Source organism: Dipodomys spectabilis, unplaced genomic scaffold, assembly GCF_019054845.1.
Source record: "Dipodomys spectabilis isolate Male_0828 unplaced genomic scaffold, ASM1905484v1 ptg000095l, whole genome shotgun sequence".
In the NCBI taxonomy this organism is placed as follows: domain Eukaryota; kingdom Metazoa; phylum Chordata; class Mammalia; order Rodentia; family Heteromyidae; genus Dipodomys; species Dipodomys spectabilis.
The window spans coordinates 12,007,897-12,031,300 of NW_024870772.1; positions in this window are offsets into that span (position 1 = coordinate 12,007,897).

Consider the following 23,404-nt stretch of genomic DNA (forward strand, 5'->3'; position numbering starts at 1 on the left):
TACTGACATACTCAAAAGGTTGGTGTTTATATTCACTGAAATATCACACAAGTGTTGTACCTGGCAGAAAGTAACTGGCCAATAAATATTAATTCTGTTATCTTTTCCACCTTTAAGTGACTTCTCTATGTATTATAAAGGACAGTGTTCAATGAAACATCAGCTTTAGTCAAAGCCCTTAAATAAATGATTACAAAATAAAATACCCCCAGAACCTGGAAAGCAATTGTAAGCTCTGTAGTAAAATAATACAATATTGGCCAAATAAAGCACCCAGAAGGCAGCATTCACTCTGATTGGCAAATCAGCTATAATTAATAAGAGGTCCTGCCTCAAGAAAATTCCTCAGCTATGGAGCTTTACTATTTGATAAGGAAGACTTCTAAAAGATATTAGCAAGATCACATCATAAAATACTACTCTAGTGATATCAACATTCATTGATGTCAGTAGTTTTCATTAGTGAACCAATAGCAGTTCTGATGCTAAGGAATCTATATATGCATGGAACCCCAGGTGGAAAAAAGGTCCTTCCTGGCAATGACCATTTTCTTTTGTGATACTTCTCTGCTTGAAATAAAAAAAAAAGGAAAAGAAAACTGAAATAAATAAGAATTAAAAAGCTCAAAATCTCTACTGTCTTCCATGGTCTTGTTCCCTACCCAGAGGCACAAATACATCTCGAGTAGAGCCTTGTAATGCTCTCTTTCATGGATATTTTTATACCCTTTAATTAGAACATTCAGTTTTTGTTTGCTGAAATATTCTACCTAAAAGAAATTGGTTTATGTGAGTAACAGGTTCTCTCAGTCATTCTGATCTTCTCTTTTACAAGTTGGAAAATATACACCATGTATCCATCCTTTATTACTATTAATGCCACCTAACTTGGGAGTTCAGGTTTGTGATGAAAAGGTTAAATGAACTTGATTCATCTGCTCTCTGTGACTGTCATGTTGGGAATACTGAGTTCCTATAGCAAAGTAAAATTTAAGCTACCTTTCCCAGATGGGATTCCTAGGCACTTAAAATGTGTCAATCCTCTGATCTATGAATATCTGCCTGGACTTATGGCAAATGAGAATCAACATCTGGTGAATATAGAAATTCACAGTTCATGAGCAGCTCTGAAGTTAATACACTGGCAGACTCAGGATCTGCTAGGGATATTAAGAATTGACAGAATGTTAATAATGGGATATGAAGGCAGAAATGACTGAGTCAGCCTTACATGCATTCTCTCTGTGGGACAAGACAGCTAGTAAGCTGAGGCTATATAAGAATAACCAAAGAAGAGGGAAAGGTAGTAGAAATCAAATTATCCCTCACTGGTGAACATCTGCCAAACCAGATTCAGGCAACAACCTGCTAGTCTGTTGGACACATGAAATAGATTGTTGTCACTGGTCACTGTATGGGCTGCCATGTAATAAACAAACTAGGCTTATTTACAAATAAAAACACAATGCAAACTATGAACTGCCAAAGAAGATGCTATTCCAGGAGCCAATAAAGATTCTCAATATCAAGTCTCCTGGCTTTGGTTGTGCTTACAGTCAGGCGTTAGGTCAGTTTCATGATTCCAGGGACTCTACCAATTTTATAGGAAGAACTCAGCCAGCAGATAGAAGAACAGAGGCTATGATCTGACTTTCTAGGTCTGAGCCACTGACAAACATTATCTGGCAACACCTAGCTTTGCAAGGTTAAATTTAATCACTTATCAAGACAAAATTGCAGTCACACAAACTGTCTAAATGCAGCTAGAGACTTTGGTTCCATGGACACAAAGCTTTCCAGAACTCATGCAAGCATACTACCTCCAGGATTGCAGCTGCAAAACCTTTGTCATTCACATACCCTTATTCTTTGTACAAAAGGACAGATACATTTACCAATCATTGCAAAGTTGTTCTGTCTACCAATGATGCTGGTTCCCCATAGAAGGCTGCCAAGGTGCAGATGTCAAGAATCACATCCTTAGGCATCTTGCTTTGAATAGAATCATGCCTGGGTCTCACCAAGCAAGTGTTCTTTCTCTGTCTCTCATTCTCCATTAGTCACCATAATGTAGAAGACCTGCAGCACTAGGGGATGATTGAGTCACAGGATGAAGGATGCTTAGGTCCCTGAGTCATTATGAAGGAGGCAGCCCAGTGTCCAGGAGCACAAATGTTGAATGCCAAGATGAGTGGTATTCAAACTTCCATCGTGTAAAATCAGTGAGAGGTTTTAGAGGCAGAAAACATGGCTTGAATGAATCCACTGATACCACACAATTAAAGTTAGAAAATCAGGGGGAAACAAAAACATATAAAACCAAAGTTTAATGCTACTACACAAAAGTATATGATTAAAAGTTTATAGCGCTTCCCTCAAATGTAAATAAGCCAGATGCTAGGATACAATTTATATGGTTTGAAGAGTTTCTCATAGGGAAGGCTGTGATGTGAATAACTCAAGGATGCATTCAAAAGTGTGATTCAATGTCAGAGAGTCTGGCTTCAAGTTCAAATTCTGGCTCTGCAACTTCCTGGCTGTGTAAACTCAGTCAACCTATTTAAACTTTCAAAGCTTTCCTTTTCTTAACAATAAAATGAAGAGAATAAAAATACTTCCTAGGACTGTTATGAGAATGAAATGAAGGACTCAAGGTAAAATGCTTGAAAAGTGCCATTTATGCAGTGCTAAATGAGTTTCCAGAATGATGCCATGCCATTCTCAATATTTCTATGTTTAAAAAAAAGTTAAAAAAATGATAATGACTTCTGAGTCAGAGAATGCCTCTAAAGTATTAGAATAAAGAAATCCAGATCCTAACTGACATCACCTGCCACCTGGGAGGGATTAGAAGGCAGGCTGCCAATCAGATGTCATAGCTCTGAGCTGCTTTGTGGTGTGTCAGAAATTGAGTCCGTTACTCATCTCCCCCATCATGTATGTGTGTCAGGGCTCCAAATTCCACCTGCCGGTGTAGATACAGGTCCTGACACCCGGTTCCTGCATAACTCAAGATGAACCCAGAGCTGGGTTAAAGCTGAGCCTATGCGAGCCATTCAGGCCTGAAAATGAGTAGAATTAGGGACAACAGTGCCTAATACCAATGGACCATCAAGGATAAGAATTTGAGATCCTTTAACAATATGTTTAATCTGCCCACAAATGACAAAATACATCAAATTGCTTTAGAGTCTAATCATTCCATCAGTGCTATGAATTTTGCTTCTTTTCAGAGAACATTAGGTTATACTCTAATAACCTGAAAAAAAAGTCCTAACCATGTATCATAGAGGACACATGGTTTCTTCCTACATACATGACCCTATGAAAACCCCTCACCTTTCAACTAATTAGGCAGCTGAAAAGGCACACACACACAAACACACACACACACACACACACACACATGCTCACAGTCCAAGGTCCAACTCACTTATCATCATCCCTCAGAATGTGAGATTTTGTTCAGCATTTAACTGTCTCCCCTTGAAGAACAAATTATGCTATCCTGAAATAAATGCTAATCTTTAGTCCACAGAGAAAAGGCAACGAACAGCCAAATATCTGCTCATCACAATGAGCTTAAATGAAGCATGGATTTAAGCTGCTCTTTTGTGTATAACCCATGATCTTTATTAGAGTTTACTTTGCGTAATTACCTCAGGGAACTATGAGAAGCCCAGAGCTGTTTTTTAGTCTCGATTCGTTATGTGCTGCTATACCCAAGGAAGTAAATATAAACTGGAGAGTTTTGCCAAGCTCCCTGGATTCTTCCATTATTATTCCCCACAAAGTAAGAATCGTCATGTCCTGGGATCCTTTGGGTATCTGACAATACACTCCAAGCCAAAGAAAAAAATCAACAGACTATTTCTCTGCCTAGGAGGGATAATAGAAAGTTGCTGAGGGGGCAGTTAAGATTATGACAGTGAGTATATGCAGATTTGCTTCCCCAAAGCTGATCTACATTACTCACAACAGTGTCCTTAAAAGAGCTGTTATTTGAAAGAACAATAGTCTGAAAGAGCTATGGAAAAGGCACATTATCTTAGAGTCTTGTGGGGACTTGGCTATAGATTATCCTCTGGGCCAGTCATGGGGAGTAAGAGAAGCCTCTAAGACCTGAGTGACACACAGGAATTAAAGGGAAGGACCTGAAAAAGTGAACATTTGAGAAGATAACAAATCCAAGAAAGAGAAACCCCAAGAAAATGACAACTTAGCCCAAGACTTAGAGACAGATTCATAAAATAACATCAATTTTTAAATTGTAAAAATCCTGGCACAAATTCCAATTATAGGATTAGAAAAGACACATCAGGAATCATGAGTTAACATGGTTCTCTTTGATAAAGCAGAATTACCCTACTGAATCCCTTTATTTATTTTTTTGGGGGGGTCCGGTCATGGAGCCTGAACTCTGGGCCTGGGCGCTGTCCCTCAGCTCTTCAGCTCAAGGCTAGCGCTCTACCACTTGAGCCACAGTGCCACTTCCAGCTTTTTTCTTTTTGCTTATGTGGTGCTGAGGAATCGAACCCAGGGCCTGATGCATGCATGGCAAGCGCTCTACCACTGAGCCATCTTCCCAGCCCTAAATCCTATTTTTAATTTTTAAGAGGAAGGCATGTCTAAAATGTAATGGGTTTGGAGAAGCTAGGAAAAAAAGTAAAAACTCATCTAATTTGGTGGTTTAAATAATAATTCACTATTCAGTTTGTTTCTCATGTCCTATATGGTTTCACATATTATTTTTCCCAGAGTTATTTATCCAGATTCTCAAATTCTAAGCCTAACAAGAATATTCAGAGTATACAAGATTGCAGTTGGATATATCTCATAACTATTGAAGAAAATTTGGAAGAACTTTGCCTATATCCAAGAGGGAAAAAGGTCAGAGAGATAGTTTCACAATCTAGATCCTAACAGGAATTTTCTCTAGCTTAATCTTGTGGTATTTCATAAAGAAGTAGGACTGGATATTGTATATGTCATTAGAACTCATATTTATGTTCCTGTTCCAAATCATCTCCATTATTCAAGCAATAACTTAGCATTCTTAGAGAATAAGGCAATCCTCACAGATTTCCTGGGAAGAACCAAATACTCATGATGCATTTTACTGGATTAACATCTCAAATCAACCAATTGTCATAAAATGAAAGAAAGACGAGGAGCCATGCTGGTACATATGACCATAAGGGAAAGGAAATGAGGGATATTTATACATTTTATGGGTGAAAATTGATTGAGTGAATGAGTATAGCTCAAAAAAAGGAGAACAGAGAAACACCTGAGTTCCTCACAATTGAAACCGAGAGCAAATCTATACACTAAACCTGATATGTGGCTTAGACATCATATCCAAATTGACATACATGAGCAGAAAAGAGAAACTAGAAATCAAGGCTCTTCCTTCACTTGTTTTTATTCTTTCTGGGCCTGGATTGCCTGTGTCTATGTTTAAAGCTTAAATCAATGCCATGACTGTTGTACCTAAAACCACTATGACATTATTAAATGTGGATATAAAGTATGATGTGTGTGTATATATATATATATATGTACATGTACACACACATATGTTATCTTAATTTGCAGTATTTCTTTTCTAAGATGGTAGTTCTTTATTAAAGAGAATTTGACAGTCTATTTGTCTATCTATCTATATATATATATACATATATATATACATATATACAGTATGAATCAATGGCAAGGTACTTATATTTTTCTGTCTCCATATGTAGCATTGTTAATGACTTTGAAAATAATCCTCCATCTATTCAATTATTTTCATATCCTCAATACAGCTTTCTGAAATCCTTAAATAATATACACATTGATTGTTGGTCTCCCCTACAAAACCTTTGGTGATTTCCATAATTGTCAATCAGTCTGGGTAATGTGATTAACAGTGGCTTCTTAGTATAACAGCCTTTGGGTGTCAAAGGCTCAAACCATGGTCATGCTCCTGCATTAAAAAATGAACTCAAAGCTTTGTTGGAAGTTCTTTCTGCCAGCTTCTTCGTTTATTTGTCAGATTTCATTTAAAAAACCTTTTACCCATGCCTCATTTTTCTTTCTCTTTGCATCTTTTTTCTCCTTTTACCCATGCAAATTGTTTGAAGGTATTTGTGTGTGCGTGTGTGTGTGTGTGTGTGTGTGTGTGTGTGTGTGTGTGTGATATAGAGAGAGAGAGAGAAAGAGAGAAAGACGTCTAACAGTACAAAGCAAGGTTGAAATATATGACATTGTTAATGTCACATTGACGGGTAATAGCTCTTGCTGTGTTTCTTTATGGCTCTGAACATTTCTCAAAGAAACCTCTCAGTGTTCCACCTCCACATCATGATGGTGGCTCATATGTGAGAGCAATAGTCAGAGTCAAATTCGTTCCTTTCCTCTTGAAAACCAATGTTTGAAAATCTTTAGTTATCTAGAATGGCTGACTGCTATAATTAGCATACTCTATTTGGCATACCACACTTATACATCCTAAAATCAGCCTCTGCATTATTGTACATTTCTGGATATCAGTGTATATTAACACATTGTCAGTGGATCACTCAATTTAAATTGAACTGCCTTCTCACAATTTATAATCTATGATAAAAGATACTATTTAAATTGTTAAAGACATTGTGCAAATGGACATTAGCAGAAATTCTATGTGTGCTAGCCAAGTGAAGTGAAATCTTTCCTTTCAAAAAGGAAGAAAAAAGCAGTGATGTAATTTTTCACAAGAAGAATGTTCTGCTGCAATGTGCTCGAGTGAGAATTTCTAAAAGCTTGCCTCATAGGAAGGCTTACTTTAGAAAAGCAAAATTTAACTAACTTAACAGGCTTGCAAGCCCACAGAGACATAATTACATTTTTTTCTCCTTCAATTTCTAATTTCCTTAGCCTCTCAGGTTGTTACAGCGGTGCTAAAGAGGTTTGGCATATCCAAAAATGGGCTTCCATTTGGTACCTTCTGAGTTGCTTTTTATTTGCAGCAGCAGAAGCCCAGTGTAAGCCAATGAAGCTGATGCCAGGAGTTCTGCCTGGATAAAGCTTTGGAATAACCTATATCTTAAGTGTAATTCTCATTTGATCCAGAATGTAAAAGCCTTTGTATCCATTCAAAAGCAAATTGATTAAAATTTGTACTTGTAGACCTGGTATGTTTGGATTTAGGGCCTTATAAAGAAGGTTAATAACCAGTATGAATTCCTCTTAGAATTGGGAAAAAATTCATCCCAGCTAAGGAAATGTGGCAGTGCATTATATGTTCCTGTGTACCATCGAAGTGGTTTCCTTAGGAAACAAAACATTTTGTTCATTAACTCCTTCACTCAGACAAGGACAAAAATGCTTTTTTTCAGCTGGTTGATGAGATTCAAGTGTCTTTGTGCCTGCAGAATTCAATAGAACAGAGATGCTGATGAAATTCTACTTTTTGTAAGAGGTACACCTCAGGTTGTGTGAGACTTTTGTGTGTGTGTGTGTGTGTACAAAAGCTTGCCAAATTCCAGAAACTTCCGTACCTTCAAACGGAAAATTGAATTGGTACTGTAAAGGTTTTGTCAATTGTGTCTTTTAAACATAAAATGGGTTAGACATAGAATGTTCTACACAGAACATTCAAAGAGATCAAGTACTCAGGAGTGAATAGGACAGATCAAAAAAGAACACTCTCCTTTATAACCATAGGACAACTCCTAATTCCACAGCAAACCTGTGTTGCTCATCAAAAGTACCCCAAAATTGTGGCATTTGTGGGCTAAAAGATATCTCTAGAATACCTCTTGACTTGCATAAGGTGAGTGATTGTTAAACTATTAGATTTAAGGGGGAAAAGGAAGATAGGTTGCACTTAAAGACCATACATTTATTACTAAAATGACCCTAAAAGATCAAATGAAAACAATCTTTCTTTGATTAATTGATGGCACTATTCAAAATCCAGTGATATTTTACAGGAAAGCTTAGCTCCATTCAAGCTCAAGCCACAAGCAATGGATTCTTTGACCAGATCACATGCTTTAAGACTTCAGCAAACTCATTTAACTGATGTTTTATCACATAAAACTGAAATTTCTTATGAAAAGTTCAACTCGTCACCTCCTGTGAGCAATGCCTTCTGATGAACATCCATTGATGACAGATGGATACAAAGTCCTTGGGAGGGGAAAAGATGTGTCATATTGAAATAAAACAGCCCTGAAGGAAAGTATAATTGTAGATCCAAGAGTCTATTTTTCTGATTTATTAAATTATAAAGGAAATGAATATTAATTTCAGTAATTGTGTTAACAAAGTAACAAGATATATGCCTTTTGCCAAGGCAAGAGAAAAATCATGTATTATTTCATGGAAAGAATGAATATATTCTTAAATCATTGCTCAAGTAATTGATGTATATTTTCTAGCATCAGATAGGAATAACCAACAGCATAATAGACCTGAATTGTTTCAGCACTGTTGCAAAAACATCTGCAAACATAGTTGGCAAATGCCATCAGGAGGATGGATTTAGAAAGGAAAAGGGAAACCATCTTTTAAAAGTATTTTCCCTGTGTTTGATGTTGGTATAATTTGTAGAGGGGAAGGGAAAAATCAAATTGTTTAAATCGGGATACAGATGGACCCATTGCAACAATTAGATATACAAGACATTATGTCAAAAAACTAACTTTACAACTTTGGGGGGGAGGGAATGGGAGGGCAGGGATGGGAAGGGGAAACAAAGGAGGAGGCAACAATGCTTGATAAGAAATGCACTCATTTCCTTGCCAATGTAATTGTAACTCCTCTGTATGGTATTTTCACAATTAAATAAAAACTTCTTTCGCTTAACATCTACTTATCTATTGCAAATAAGGGAAACCATGGGACCTGTGTTTCTTTGGGCCTGGCTTACTCCACTTAATATAATTTTTTCCAAGTCTTTCCATTTCCTAACAAATTAAGGACTCAAATGTTTTTTTCCTTTCTTGCTATTGTGTCTAACATATTTATAAGATATTTCTTTGTTGCTTTGTATGTCCTTCCCCCACGGTATAAACCTTGTTTTCACTGTATTTGATGTTGGTATAATTTGTGGAGGGGAAGGGAAAAAGTAAATTGTTTAAATAGGGATACAGGTGGACCCATTGCAACAATGAGATGTACAAGATCTTATGTCGAAAATGAACTATCTATGTTTGGTGCGGCGGAGGGGGTGGGGAGTGGTGGTGGGGAGCGGATGGGAAGGGATGGGAAGGGGAAACAAAGGAGGAGGCAACAATGCTTGATAAGAAATGCACTCATTATCTTGCCCATGTAATTGTAACCCCTCTGTACGGTATTTTCACAATAAAAAAAAGAATGATGTTATCAAAAAAAACTTATTAATAAAAAAATAAAAGTATCTGTTCAAGTGTTTTAGAACATAACTTCCTATACCAAAAGAAAAAAGAATAGCTTTCCCCTTTTTGAGTGAATAATCTTTTTCTCACTAGGAAACTAACCCTATGCATGGCAGAAATATCAAAAAGAATAGAATTTTCAGAAAGGAAGTTATGGTGTTTCCCAACTCCACAATTCAACTAAAAGTTTGGTTTACTTCATTTATTTTTGCAGGATTTAATTTTTTGTTCATTTGTTTGTTTGTATTCATTGGGTTGCAAGGGGATCAATTCAAATTCAGTCCAAAATTGGTTGGCAGTTATCAAGTTTGCTGAAGTTGAATGCCAGAATAATTCTCTAAAATCTGGAAGCATGTATATAACAGCAGCTGAGAAGGTGCCATATACCTGTTGTAGGTAATTCAGCTTGAAACAAAGAGAAAAAATTTTGACTCTAAGAGTTCTAAAGCCAGTTCCAAATAGGCATTCTGAACATATTTTATATAACATAAGTCTAATTGGAATGCATGGATATGTTTCCCATGATAAAAGGCCCTAATAAATGTGTTTATTTTTTATTATCCCCAAGAAAACCAATCAGCCTTTAGTAATAGAGTGCTTACATTGAAGGAGTATTGATTTGTCCTTTCTGGGAGGTATAGATATTCAGATACACATCTACATGGACATATACATGTGCTTTTAACAATAGATGGTATAAGCTGTTACATGCCTAGTTATATGTCTCCAGAGCAGTCCAAATCTACCCTCAGAACTCTAGACCTTTATATCCAACCAATCAATCAAACTATCTTCTTAGAAATCAGCAATATAACTTAGATGAACACCTAAGATCAAATTCATTCTTTTCTCCGAAACCTAGTACTTAACTCAGTAAGTAGGACTGCTATCAATTAGGGTCTCCAGGGGAAAATAAAATGTAATCTCTATTGCCTTCCTCTAACACTTTATTTCTAGTACAGATATAGCCTGTATATTTCTACTTGAGAGCTGATCTTTTTCACTACTGTTCAGAGAGCTTTGTTTTTCTCTTTTACTTCCATTCTATCCAAGTGAGAGTGATTAGGTGTTTGCCTAAATTTCTACAGCAATCTCTTGATTGTACCTTAATACTTGCTTTGTATCTTTATAATGTGTTCTTCTCTAAAGCAAAAGGTATCCTTTTATTATGCAAATCTAATCACATGATTCAAAATTCTTCAATGAGTTTTATTGCTGCTAGATTTAAAGCAAACAGAACCACAAGGTTTTGTCAAATCTGAGCCCTATTTGATAGAGTTTATTTTCTAAGTACCAACTGAACTTCACTGGGGGTTTTTAATTATTTTTTCTATTATTATCTTCAAGTGTTTGTATTAGACTAGCAAGTGCAACGTCTTAGCCTTTTCGTAAACCTCAACTAACAGTCATCGTTTCTGCCACAGAATCTTGATAAATACTACTTTTATGTCTGGAATGAGATTTTCATTTGCGTACACACACACACTCGCATACACGCCTAATTAACTCCTATTTGTGCTATTAAATTTAAGTGGTCCTTCCTCAAGGTCTTAGCGAGATAAAGATGCTTCTTGTCATGTCTTCTCATCTTGTATGTTTACCTCTCATAACTTTTCATTAAATAATCACTTTTGTGCTTCTCTTGTTTTCAGTTCTATCTCTAAGGGAGTGTTAACCCCTGAACAGAAGAACCACGGTGATGTGGCTGATCTGATCTTCCCCATTTAGCCAAGTGCTAAGAAATAATCAGCTACTGAGGTACTCTTTCTTTCAGTCAAGATGACTGAGAATTGACCACCCCATGTACCTTCTTCAAAAACCTCATAAACTTGTGGCTGAGAAAACAGGACTGTGGTAGACTAGTCAAAGCCCACAGGATTCTATATCCAATCATAATCCTGCTTACTTCATGAATACAATTAAGCCTCCAATGGATTTGTACTTAAAATCATCCTCTAATATGAATCATTGCTATAGTCAATTTTTTTTAAAATTTAATTTAATTTTATTTGTGAACATACTGTACAGAGGAGTTACAGTTACATGGGCAGGATAATGCGTACATTTCTTACCAAGCATTGCAGCCTCCTCCTTTGTTTACCCTTCACATCCCTTCCCAGCCTCCCCCCTCCACCCCTAATCCCAATCCTCCTCCTTCCCCCCCCCCGCCCCCCCCTCCCCGCACCAACGTTGTAAAGCTCGTTTTGGACATGACAACTTGTACTTCTCATTGCTGCAACAGGTCCACCTGTATCCTTAAACAACTGGTTTTTCCCCATCTCCTCCACAAGTTATACTGACATCAAATATAGTGAAAGCAGGGGTTATACTGTGGGGGAGGGACATACAAAGCAACAAAGAGATAATCTTATAAATGTGTTAGAAACACATGCATGAAAGAAAAAAACATTAAAATACACATCTAAGGGTTCATTTTCCTGACATCACATTATCTGACCTTTTCCGCTTGACTCATACATATACTAGATATTACAAATAAGGGAAACCATGGGACCTACGTTTCTTTAGGCCTGGCTTACTTCACTTAATATAATTTTTTCCAAGTTTTTTTATTTCCTAACAAATGGGGCAATGTCATTCTTTCTGATGGAGGCATAGAATTCCATTGTGTATATACACCACATTTTCTTGATCCATTCATCTACTGAGGGGTATCTGGGTTGGTTCCATATCTTAGCTATGGTAAATAATGCTGCAAGAAACATAGTTGTGCTGGTAGCTTTAGTGTGGTCTTGTTTGTAAACATTAGGGTAAATGCCCAAAAGTGGGATTGCTGGGTCATAGGGGAGCTCTATGTGAAGTCTTTTGAGGAACCTCCATACAGCTTTCCAAAGTGGTTGAACAAGTTTACATTCCCACCAACAATGAAGTAAGGTTCCTTTCTGTCCACATCCCCTCCAGCATCTGTTGTTGTTAGAGTTCTTGATTTTTGCTGTTCTAACTGGAGTGAGGTGATATCTCAATGTTGTTTTGATTTGCATTTCTTTTATGGCTAGGGATGTTGAACATTTCTTCATGTGTCTATTGGCCATCCTTCTTTCTTCTTCAGAGAAGTTTCTCTTTAAGTCTTTAGCCCACTTATTTATTGGGCAGTTGTTTCTTTGAGGATTTGTTGTTGGGGGGTTTAATTTTTTGAGTTCCAAGTATATTTTAGATATGAGACCCTTGTCCGTTGTATGGCTAGTAAAGATCTTCTCCCAACCCGTGGGCTTTCTATTGATCTTGCTAGCTATGTCATTTGCCCTGCAGAAGCTCTGCAACTTTATGCAATCCCATTTGTCCAACCTTTCTTTGATTTGTTGTGTTTCCGGGTCTCTATTCAGAAAATTTCGGCCTGAGCCAAGGAGATATAGTCAATTTTAATAAGGGCCACTTATAGAGAAATTAAAAACTCAATCCAGGGAAACCATTCACCATTAAAATTATTATTGGTGAAATGCCTGTATTTGGAGCTTTTCTAGGTGGATCTGTGGAAATCATAGCAATTCTTGAAACTAAGTAAACCAGAAAGGTACTTTCCTGTATAAAGGAAATCATTTGTGTAGGATTTTCATCTCTTTACTTAAGGTCTTTCTAATTTCTAAAGCTTTCTCCTCTATTGTGAGGAAATTTACACGTGATAGCTATAAAATATTAATTTACTCAGACATAACATAGCATACTTTCTATATTTTACCAGTATTATCCTTCCCAATATTTACCAATTGTTTATGAACTAATTTGCATTAAGAAACACACATTCCAGCAGAACAAATCGTATGCTATTCATTTCATTTAGTTTATTTCTGAGTTGAATGGAATTGTCAAGCTTATTTCATTATAGAAATTTTACTTCATTATTGAGAGTGGGTCTGTTAAACTCACTACTATTTGTAGAATCAAAAAATTCATACTCTAACAATGGATCTTTCTTGCCTATCGAGATGTTTTATAAATGGCAGCCAAGCATAAAGCACTTATCAAAAAGGAAGACATCATTAAATTGCTGGCTCTTTTCCTCTTCTAAATGTTCAGTGCTGTTTTGACAGCCATATAACTCAATAAACATAAAACAAACACCATTAGGATAAGATTATCTGGGTCACAGATTAAAAGACCCCAATTTGATCTTACTAAAATTCAGTCTGGCTTATGAGGCAAGTATCTTCAAAGTAATATCATACACTTAAAATCTGAGCCTAACCGGTGTGTTTTACAGTGCGGAGCTGTCATCCATTTGACAAATAATAAAAATCACACCAACTAGAACATTTCCCCGTGACCACAGTAGAACACAAACTGAAGGTCAAAAATCTCTCTGCAAGATATTGTCATGTGCTCAGACATTTTACTTGACATATGACTTACCCTTGAAGAAAATAGAGGGTATTTTGCTGTACTTATTCTGCTGAAATTTTGTGATATACTCTAAAATTGAATTCTACTTTGTGAGATCTTAAAAAAAGAAAATATGGGTTTTCCCTTTATTTTTTCTTTAAGCAAGGCAGAGGAAAATGAATTCTGAAATATATGTGTAGATTTCATTCTTTTTAATGCCAACATAAACAAATTTTCTATATTTCACAACTTCATGACAATTTACAAGAAATAGTAAATTCAAGGTATCTATTTTCAGCGGGCATCTGTAATCCTAGCTACTCAGGAGGCTGAGGTCTGAGGATCACGGTTCATAGCCAGACCAGGCAGGAAAGTCCATGAGACTCTTATCTCCAATAACCCACTAAAAACCGGAAGTGGTGCTGTGGTTCAAGCAGTAGAGAGTTCACCTTGAGCTGAAGAGCTGAGGGACAGCGCCCAAACTCAGAGTTCAAGCCCCGCGACCGACCAAAAAAAAAAAAAAAAAAAAAAAAGATACCTATTTTCCCCTAGTGAGCCACAAAATAATAAGTATATCTGCAACAAATTACAATAGTTATCAAACTAAAAAGCTTAAAAAAGTGTGGCAATGTTAATAAAAACAACACTGATTCAAAACCCATATTGTTGGTGACTCTGAAGAGTACAAAGGACCACCGTCAGTGTGTGTGGAGGGGGAAGGGGGTATATACAGCTGTTCACTTCCTGTGGGAGAAGAGCAGGTCTAAAGTGTGAATGCACAATGATTAATAGGAAGAGCTGGCTAGAAGAGCCCTACCGGTCTTCCAAAGAAAAATCAATGAAGATTAATGATAAGAAGGCCTGAGAAAGAAAGTTTTAAATGGGCCTCATAGAATGGAGAAAGAATGTTAAAATATTTATGTTGTATTAATAGGTATGTAGACTCTCACCAAAGTACAAAACAAACAGAAAGATGAGCTTTCCTGTAGAAGTCAGTCATGTTTTCAGTATTGAGACAAGGGGACGAGTAAACGTGGCAATGAGTGAAGTGAGTAGAGTCAATGAATAGGATCCACTCTGTGGGTTTCCAGTTATCATTGCTTTCCTTGTTCACCATGACTAGACAGTGCTATTTACCAGCATAACAAACAATAGTGACACTTCCACAATGATCTAGACATCTGCTAGTCAGGTAACTATAATAAGATCATATTAATACCTTTCATCATATAAAGCACTTTGTCAGCATTGCAATCAATCTGCCAGTAATACCATGTATATATTTATTAAATAACTTTATTACCTTGCCATTATTGAAGTACTGATAATATTCCAATCAGCTTTTTTCTGACAAAAGACATTATGATTTTAAAAATTAGCCAGACACAGTAGCTTATGCATGCAATCCTAACTACTCAGGAAGTGAGGTTTGAGAATATCAAGGTTCAAGGCCAGCCTAGGTAAAAAGCAAGACCTTGTCCAGCCAATGGGACAGAGGTGGTGGTAGTACACACTGTAATCTCAACAATGTGAGTGGTGTAAATCTGAGAATCACAGTGGGCCAGTTGAAACAAACATCAGACCCTGTTTGAAAAACAAAGCAAAAAGTATTACCATTTTCACAATGTTGATCCTTCCAATCCAGGAGCATAGGAGGTTTTTGCACTTCCTAAGTTCTGCTTTGATTTCCTTTCTCAGGTTTTTAAAGTTTTCATCTTAGAGGTCCTTCACTTCTTTAGTTAATTCCTAGATATTTTATTTTTTGTGGGGCTATTACAAAAGGAGTTGCTTTCCTGCCTTCAGCCGTGCTCTTCTCATGGTTTCCCTTATTTGCAATAACTAGTACATGTGTAGGACAAGTAGAAAAGGTCGAAAACTATGAACATATGACCATATAAAATAATGTTAAGTGAAATGAACCTCAAGATAGGGACACAATTTTTTTTTCTTTCTTGCTATTGTTTCTAGCATATTTATAATGTACCATGTGATATTTTTGTTTCTTTGTATGTTCCTCCCCCACAGTATAACCCCTGTTTTCACTGTATTTCATATTGGTGCCCTGCATCTTGTATATACACTTCTTTAATTTGGGGAGGGGAAAAGAAAAATCAAAATGCTTAAATAGGGATACAGCTTGACCCATTGTAACAATGAGATGTGCAAGACACTGTTGAACAATGAACTTTACAATTTAGGCAGGGGGTGGGGAGTGTAGTTGTGGAAGTGAGAGGGAAGGGATGGTAGGGGAAAAACAAAGGAGGAGGCAACAATGCTTGATAAGAAATGCACTCATTACCTTCCTCATGTAACTGTAACCCATCTGTACAGCATTTTCACAATAAAAAAAAGTATTAAAAAAAAACAAACTTTACCACTTTGGGGGGGTAGTTGTGGAAGTGGGAGGGGAAGGTATGGTAGGGAAAAAACAAAGGAGGAGGCAACAATGCTTGATAAGAAATGTACTCATTATCTTGCTCATGTAAATGTAACCCCTCTGTACAGTATTTTTACAATAAAAATGTACAAAAAAGAAGAAAAAATTTAAAAAACAAAGCAAAAATGGCTAGAATAGTGGATCAAGGGGTAAAGCACCTGTCTAGCATGCACAAGTTGAAACTCCAGTATTATTTTTTATAAGAAGGAAGAGGGGAGGGAAAGAGGAAAGGAGGGAAGGAAGGAGGGAGGGAGGGAGGGAAGGAAAAAAGGAAGGAAAGCAGAAGGAAAGAAAGGAGGAAGGAAAGAAGGAGATGATTTATACACCTGCGAGGTTGTAGTAAATCAAATCAAGGTTGTGGACAATCAATAAACATCACTCAGTTAATATAGTAACTGAAGAGATTTTAGGTCTTTTCCTTTTCAGGAAAGATTTCACATGGGTGAAGAGCAATTTCAGTTAGGCAAGAGCATGCTGCTGTTGCTCTGCAAAAGGTTTCTTTTTTTCAAAATGCTTACAATTCATATCAGGGACCTTGTCACTTTACCCATTCTATATCTAGAATATATCCAGCATAATTCATCCCAGCCCATTAGCAGGAGTTCAATAAGTATTAAAGGAATGTCAATATGGAAGCCAGATCAGTTTGAGGCTTGGGGTGGAGCTGGGGGTAACTATAGGGATTTATAATCCCATAAGCAAATTGAGATGCCTGTTGCAGACATACCCTGCTCTAGGTATGCAGCCACAAAACTGAGCTCTCTAAACTAGAACTTACATGTGTCATCAGCTGCTGAGTACTCTCTATCTGCCTGGTACATCCACTGCCTTAATATGGGAACAGAGTCAGCTCTGGCTTATGCATCTGTTTGAATTTGCTTTACCCTACAATCTTGTTACATATTAGACCATACTACTCAGTTGTCCTCCTGAGTGTCCAGCAGCTTCCTCAGGCTTTTGAGTTCTGGCTCCCTCTTAGGCCCATTACTTTGTTTGTTAATATGATGCCTCAAAGACCTCAGGCAAAATTTTCCCTCCTGGCTCACCAAGCAAGTCTATAGAAATAAAAACTGAGAGTAAGATGTTGCTAACCAAAACAGAAAAAAGAGGCTACCAAAAAAAGAATGGGCAATCAAAAGATACAATGGTATTCATAATAAAGTAAGAACAGTCTGAGTCTGATGAGATAGAAGACCAGTGGATTAAGATATATGAGAAACTAAGGTGGGCTATTTACTAGAAATTTGATTGCTATTCATAAAAGATGAAAGAGAAACTCTATAATATATATATATATATATATATATATTATATATCAGAAATCTACTCAATAGAAAGTTCCTCTGGACCCAATACCTTTACTCTTATTTTCTATCTCTAACAAGCATGATTATTCAATTTCTCACTTTGTATAGAATTATAATGAATAACTCATAAGGAAGAACACATTGAAGACAGTAAATATGGCATACAATTTGACAGAACAGAAAAAACAGGTGGAAAAATCAGACAATGGATCTTGAACAGAACAATCCCATCTCTCTAGTGAGAACAAAAAGCCCACAGAGGGAAAAACACTGTATTTCAATATATATAATAAGCAAAATTCTCTAGACAACCTTTTGTTCTCAAGAAAATACTAAATGGCATTCTGTGGACTCCCTTTTAAAAGATTATAAAGTGAGTAGTTCTTTCCTGAATTTTTCTGAGAAGTCTCACTCCTTAAAATGTTAGTCTCCAAACCCAGAAAGTCACACATAAATAACACGTCATTATCCAATGATGCTGAACTGAGCAAATAAGATTGAATCCAACATAACACTGGAATGGTAACCACTTACCGAACTCAAGACTATAAATGAGTATTGAATAACTTTGAGACAATCCATAAAAATACCTTTTGCTTATTACTTTCTTCATTTTCAGTTAAACTAGTTTTCTGCATGTGATGATTTTATTCTTCAGATAACTTCTACCTCTCATTACTATTACGAAAAGAATATTCTATATGGAATTTTTAGAGCAATGCTATTCTATGAAATAGCCTTTATTTTCTCTAAAGTGCTAACACTAAGTCCATAAGTGGACTCATAAATACTGATAGCTAGAAAGCCCACTGGAGTTACATACCCCTGACTCATTGTTTATAATGTTCCCCATCAGTATGCCATCAGTACTGGCTACCTGCTCCCACCTGCTGGGATTGCTTTACCACCTGCCCCTCACTCTAAGTTAGCAGCTGAAATCCTACCTGAAGCCAGTTCCAGTCATGAAAATGAGAGCAATAGAAAATGGTAGCATATTAGTGCCTGCTGAAAACAGAGTACTTGCTGTAGTTCTTGCTTTGGGAGTCTGGTGCTGTTGGCTTGTGCCTATGATCCTAGATACTTAGGAAACTGAGATAAGAAAGGTTTCAGTTTAAAACTAAGGTAAAAAGCTCTTGAAAACCCTTCCCTTAATCTAAGACTCTATCTCAGAAATAGTGCATGAAAAGGCTGGTGGTGGGCTCCACAGTAGAGCACCTGCCACGCAACTATGAGGCCCTAAGTTCAAATTCAGGTACTAAGAAAAAAAAACTTGGAAAAGAAAAATCTGTACTTTTTTTGGGTTGGTTGTGGTGCTTGAACTCAGGGGCTAGGTACTATCCCTAAACTCTTTTGCTCAAGGATAACACTCTACCACATTGAGCTATCAAACTACTTCAGTTTTTGGGTGGTTAATTGGAGATAAGAGTCTCATGGCAACTTTTCTGCCTGGACTGAACTGTGATCCTCAGATCTTAGCCTCCTTATTTCCTAGGATAACAAGCATTAGCCACCAGTACTCAGCTGAAAAATAGTATTTTTATAAAAGAAAACCTCTTAGGAAGTAAGGTTTTCTGCTTTATTAATGCTATGCAGGTAAAAACAAATATATTATTGACTTTTTAAATTCCTGCACCTTATACAAAGCATTTATCTATCTTATATTTTAAATGCATTCAGAAAGAAGAGGCATGCAAGAATTAGCAAAACACTCACTTGTTATACTCATAGTTTCTACTGAGGGCAGTAATCTCAAATGTGGTTTTCAAGGTCTTTTCCTTTATTGTGAAATGGCTGATCACTTGAATAACTCTCTTTAAACACATTGAGCCTCCGCTCCATGCTGAGCCGGTAGAACTGCCTGGGAATTACAACTTGTACAATGTTCAAAACGAGTCTCCAGGGCTCTGGGTGCAGTTGAAGAGTTGTCTGAGGTGGGCGCCACAGAGAAGGATGCTGAGGAGAGGTGAAAGACAGGGATGGGATATACCCAGGAGACATGGCATCAGGGAAATGAAACCCACTTCACTATAGAGCCATAAACAGCCCCATTAATATTTGACTAGCCAGATAAAAGGCCTTACAACTGTGGGCATGTTGGTTTCATCTCTGCCTTCCCCAGGTTCCAATTGCTTTGGTACCTACATAAAGCTGTCCAATCGAAAAAGTATTACTGCTAAGTCCCTTTAACATATTGTACTTTTCAAGGTTGCCTGCCACAGTTATGTTCTACAGTTGCCATTTCTCAAGTGAATTACACTGGTTCTGTTCCCTCTCTCCCTCCTGCCATTTTTGCCTCTTCCATACAGGGTCATTCATGTTCCCAATATGCTCTGGATTAGATCGCTGCCTTCAATCAGACACAAAGAAATAGAATTCTAACTGTAATAAAAGGTAGGTACTTACGAATCAATGGAACCAAGGATTTTTTTTATCCATAAGTATTTTAGCCAGAAAAGGCATTATTAACATACAAATTTAATATCAATAGGCAAATATAAAGAAGTGTATTAGAAAAGATATCCAAGGAGTTTGTCAGGGAAAATAAAACCACAAAAGCAGTAAGGAGAGGTATTGCTATGCATAATGGTAATTCTAGTACTCAAGAAACATATGCAAGAGTAGTGTGTGTGTGTGTGTGTGTGTGTCAGTATTGGGGATTGAAATCAGGCCTAGGCACTGTCTTTTAGCTTTTTGCTCAAAGTTGGTTCTCTATCACTTAGATAAAGCTCTACTACTTGATTTTTGGTGGCTAGTTGGAAATAAGAGCCTCAAAGACTTCCCTGGCTGGGCTGGTTAACCCCCATCCTCTGATCGCAACCTACTTAGTAGCTCAGATTACAGGCATAAAGAGGAACAAGAGTATTTTAAGTTCAGGTTATAGAGCTTTGACAGTTTATCAATGAAAAAAAGGAGAAGGAGAAAGGGAGGAAAACAGAAAGAAAGAAGATGGGAGGGAAGAAGAGGAAAGGGAAGGGAGAAGAAGGAGTCTGCTCTAATCACTAATCACATTGAACTAACAACATGCTAACACTGAACTTGAATTCCTACTTAATGTATAAAAATTCTGTTTGGTTTTATTTCAATCATGTCAGGTGTGCCTGGCTCTTTTCTCCTCCACCCATCCTCTATTTTCATCCATTAATTTTATATAACTAAATTTCTCTGACCATATTTCTTTTTCTGAGAAAAAGACTATTAACATTTAGAAAACACACACAAAAAAGACGTTCCTTATATTCTCAACCTACGGAATTGTTATTCTGGTCTATTCACTTGTATTTTCACATTTGCATGTATAAAGTTCTTCAACATATAAGCTATAGAGTAAATTTGCTTTTAAAATAAATAGATCACAAATAAAACTAAAAAAAAAAAAAAACTAGAGTCATACTTCAGTATAAAACTATAAGTAAAGTCCCCTGTGACTATCACCCCAATTACCCATTTGAATTGAAGCCTAGTTTCTAGGATATTACAAGTTTACTATACATCCTCTTAGTCCACTTTTATATTTTACACAAATATACTGAATAACATAGAATATTTTGCGGGCCATCCTGAATATAAAATAAATCATAGTGAATTCACTAATTTGTAATTTTCTTTCTCATTGGACAATTCTCCTTCAAGTAATTTCACTCTTGGTTAGGTTTATTTTTATATATATCGAATGTTCTGCAATTTTAAGTGAGGTGCTTTCTTCTGTTCCATGATGAGTTATTGTTAGGAAACAGGAAAGCAATTGATTCTCATATACTGATCTTACATCCATCAACCTTGCTGTACCTTCCTCTTAACTTCAAATAAGGTAGATCTTTTACACTTTTTGATGATCTCCAGGGGAATAGGATGTCATATATCATCTGTATTCCTGAAAAGTAGATAATTTTAGCAAGTCTCTGAACATAACAAAATTCCACTACAATGAAATTGTGATGTCCCATAAGGGTCTTGATAAAGGGAATTGGCCTGTCATGCTCTTCTGATTTATAGCTCAGTAATATATTACACACCTTTGGTGGCTGCTTGTTTTCATATACATTTACAAGATAGTTATGCTGACTTTCTTTCTGTAGGATTTTTTTTCAGTTCCAGAACACAAAGCTATATTTATAATCACTTTTGTAAGTAATAGTGGTAATAATGACAAAGATAAGCTTCTTAGGGCTCACCTGTGGCCATGAGAGAAACTGTCTATTGATGTGTCTTAAATGTGTATCTCTAAGTGATTCCAAAACAAAACAGTAAGAAAAACTAAATAAAAAGCAAACCGAAAATGAGATAATTTCTGTTGAAGAGAAGTAATACCCTACAGGCCAGAAGCTGAAGCCTCTTCCCACAAACTTAGTTATAAAGCAAAAGGTATTTTCTTACATTCTATTTTTGTGCTTTAATAATCAAGTATCAAAATTATCTACTTCTTCATACATGGATCTTTTCAAAAACATGCACCTGTATAAAAACATAATTAATATAGTCCCAAGAAGGATATTGAAACATACCATGAACAGGACAAGAGAATAAGTTATATCCCTTCATGGCAAATCTTGGTGAAACAATAGATTTAACTCTAAAGAGTTCTTAAGAGTAGAAAGAGTGAATAATTCTTACAAGTGTGTTGTTGAAATTACTCAAAAGTGATTAAACCATTGGACTAAGAGACAGATCAAACATATAATTTCCTTCTTTCCATGAGTAGGAGTTTTAAAGTATTCTATCATTAGCCCTACATTTCTACATTTTCTTCATGTTCTGCTATTCACAGAAGTAATTCTGAATGTAAATGGATTAGGAGTGAATCTTTTCCTAACTTCTTTCTGAGAAACAACCTATTGAAAAACTCAAGTCAGAAATATTTTTTAATGAGGGACAACATAGAAAGGACTAGGAAGTTTAAATAAGATCTGATAGGTTTTCTGGAACCACTGAAACAGGTAATATATTGAGAAGTCACAAGCAAAGACTTCCTGAAGGTGAAAAAATTGCTTTGTTCTAAGATGTTGAGGACACCTGAGAGCCTGCAGAACTTGGCTTAGTCCACTTTGCAAAAGGTGAAAAGAACTCTGATCAATAATTTTGCATCACTGAGGGCTGGGAAGGTAGCTCAGTGGTAAAGCGCTTGCCTTGCATGCATGAAGCCCTGGGTTTGATTCCTCAGCACCACATAAGCAAAAAGAAAAAAAGCTGGAAGTGGTGCTGTGGCTCAAGTGATAGAGCGCTAGCCTTGAGCTGAAGAGCTGAGGGACAGCACCCAGGCCCAGAGTTCAGGCCTCACAACCAGACCCAAAAAAAAAAAAATTTTTGCATCACTGAAACATGGGAGGTCCCAAGATCAATTGAGAACTTTTTGAAAGTATGTCTTTGTGATCCAATTAGCCTGTGTGTGTGTGTGTGTGTGTGTGTGTGTGTGTGTGTGTGTGTGTGTGTGTGCCAGATTGCACAACACTACATGATCAAAATAGCATGTCATTATCCAATGAACCTCCAGGAGTTAATAAAAAATACAATGACTAAAAGGAAAATCAAATCCTATAGAAACAAACATTTGTCAGTGACTTCTCTCTTAAAATTCTGTCAAAAGTCTCTTCCTTTTAACAGCATTGCCAGATTAGAGGCAAAACTGAACATCTTTGCCCTCATGAAATCAGAGTAAAGGCTTAGACTTCCCCAGTTCATGTAAGGACTTCAATTCAACACTTTAGAAATTGAGTCAATAGTTTCTCAATTCTTTTGAAAGTTGTTGTGTTTTCGCTGGTTTTGAAGGAAATGAAAATAATGGGAGAAGCATATGATCATTCTGTCAAAATTATTTAGGTGCAAAGGTCCATTATTTTTAATACGTATTCATCACACACTCTATGATAATTCAAATGCCATGGCAAGAGAATGTAGACTATTGTTAGTATGCACTGGAGCTCCGCCTTGCCAACTTC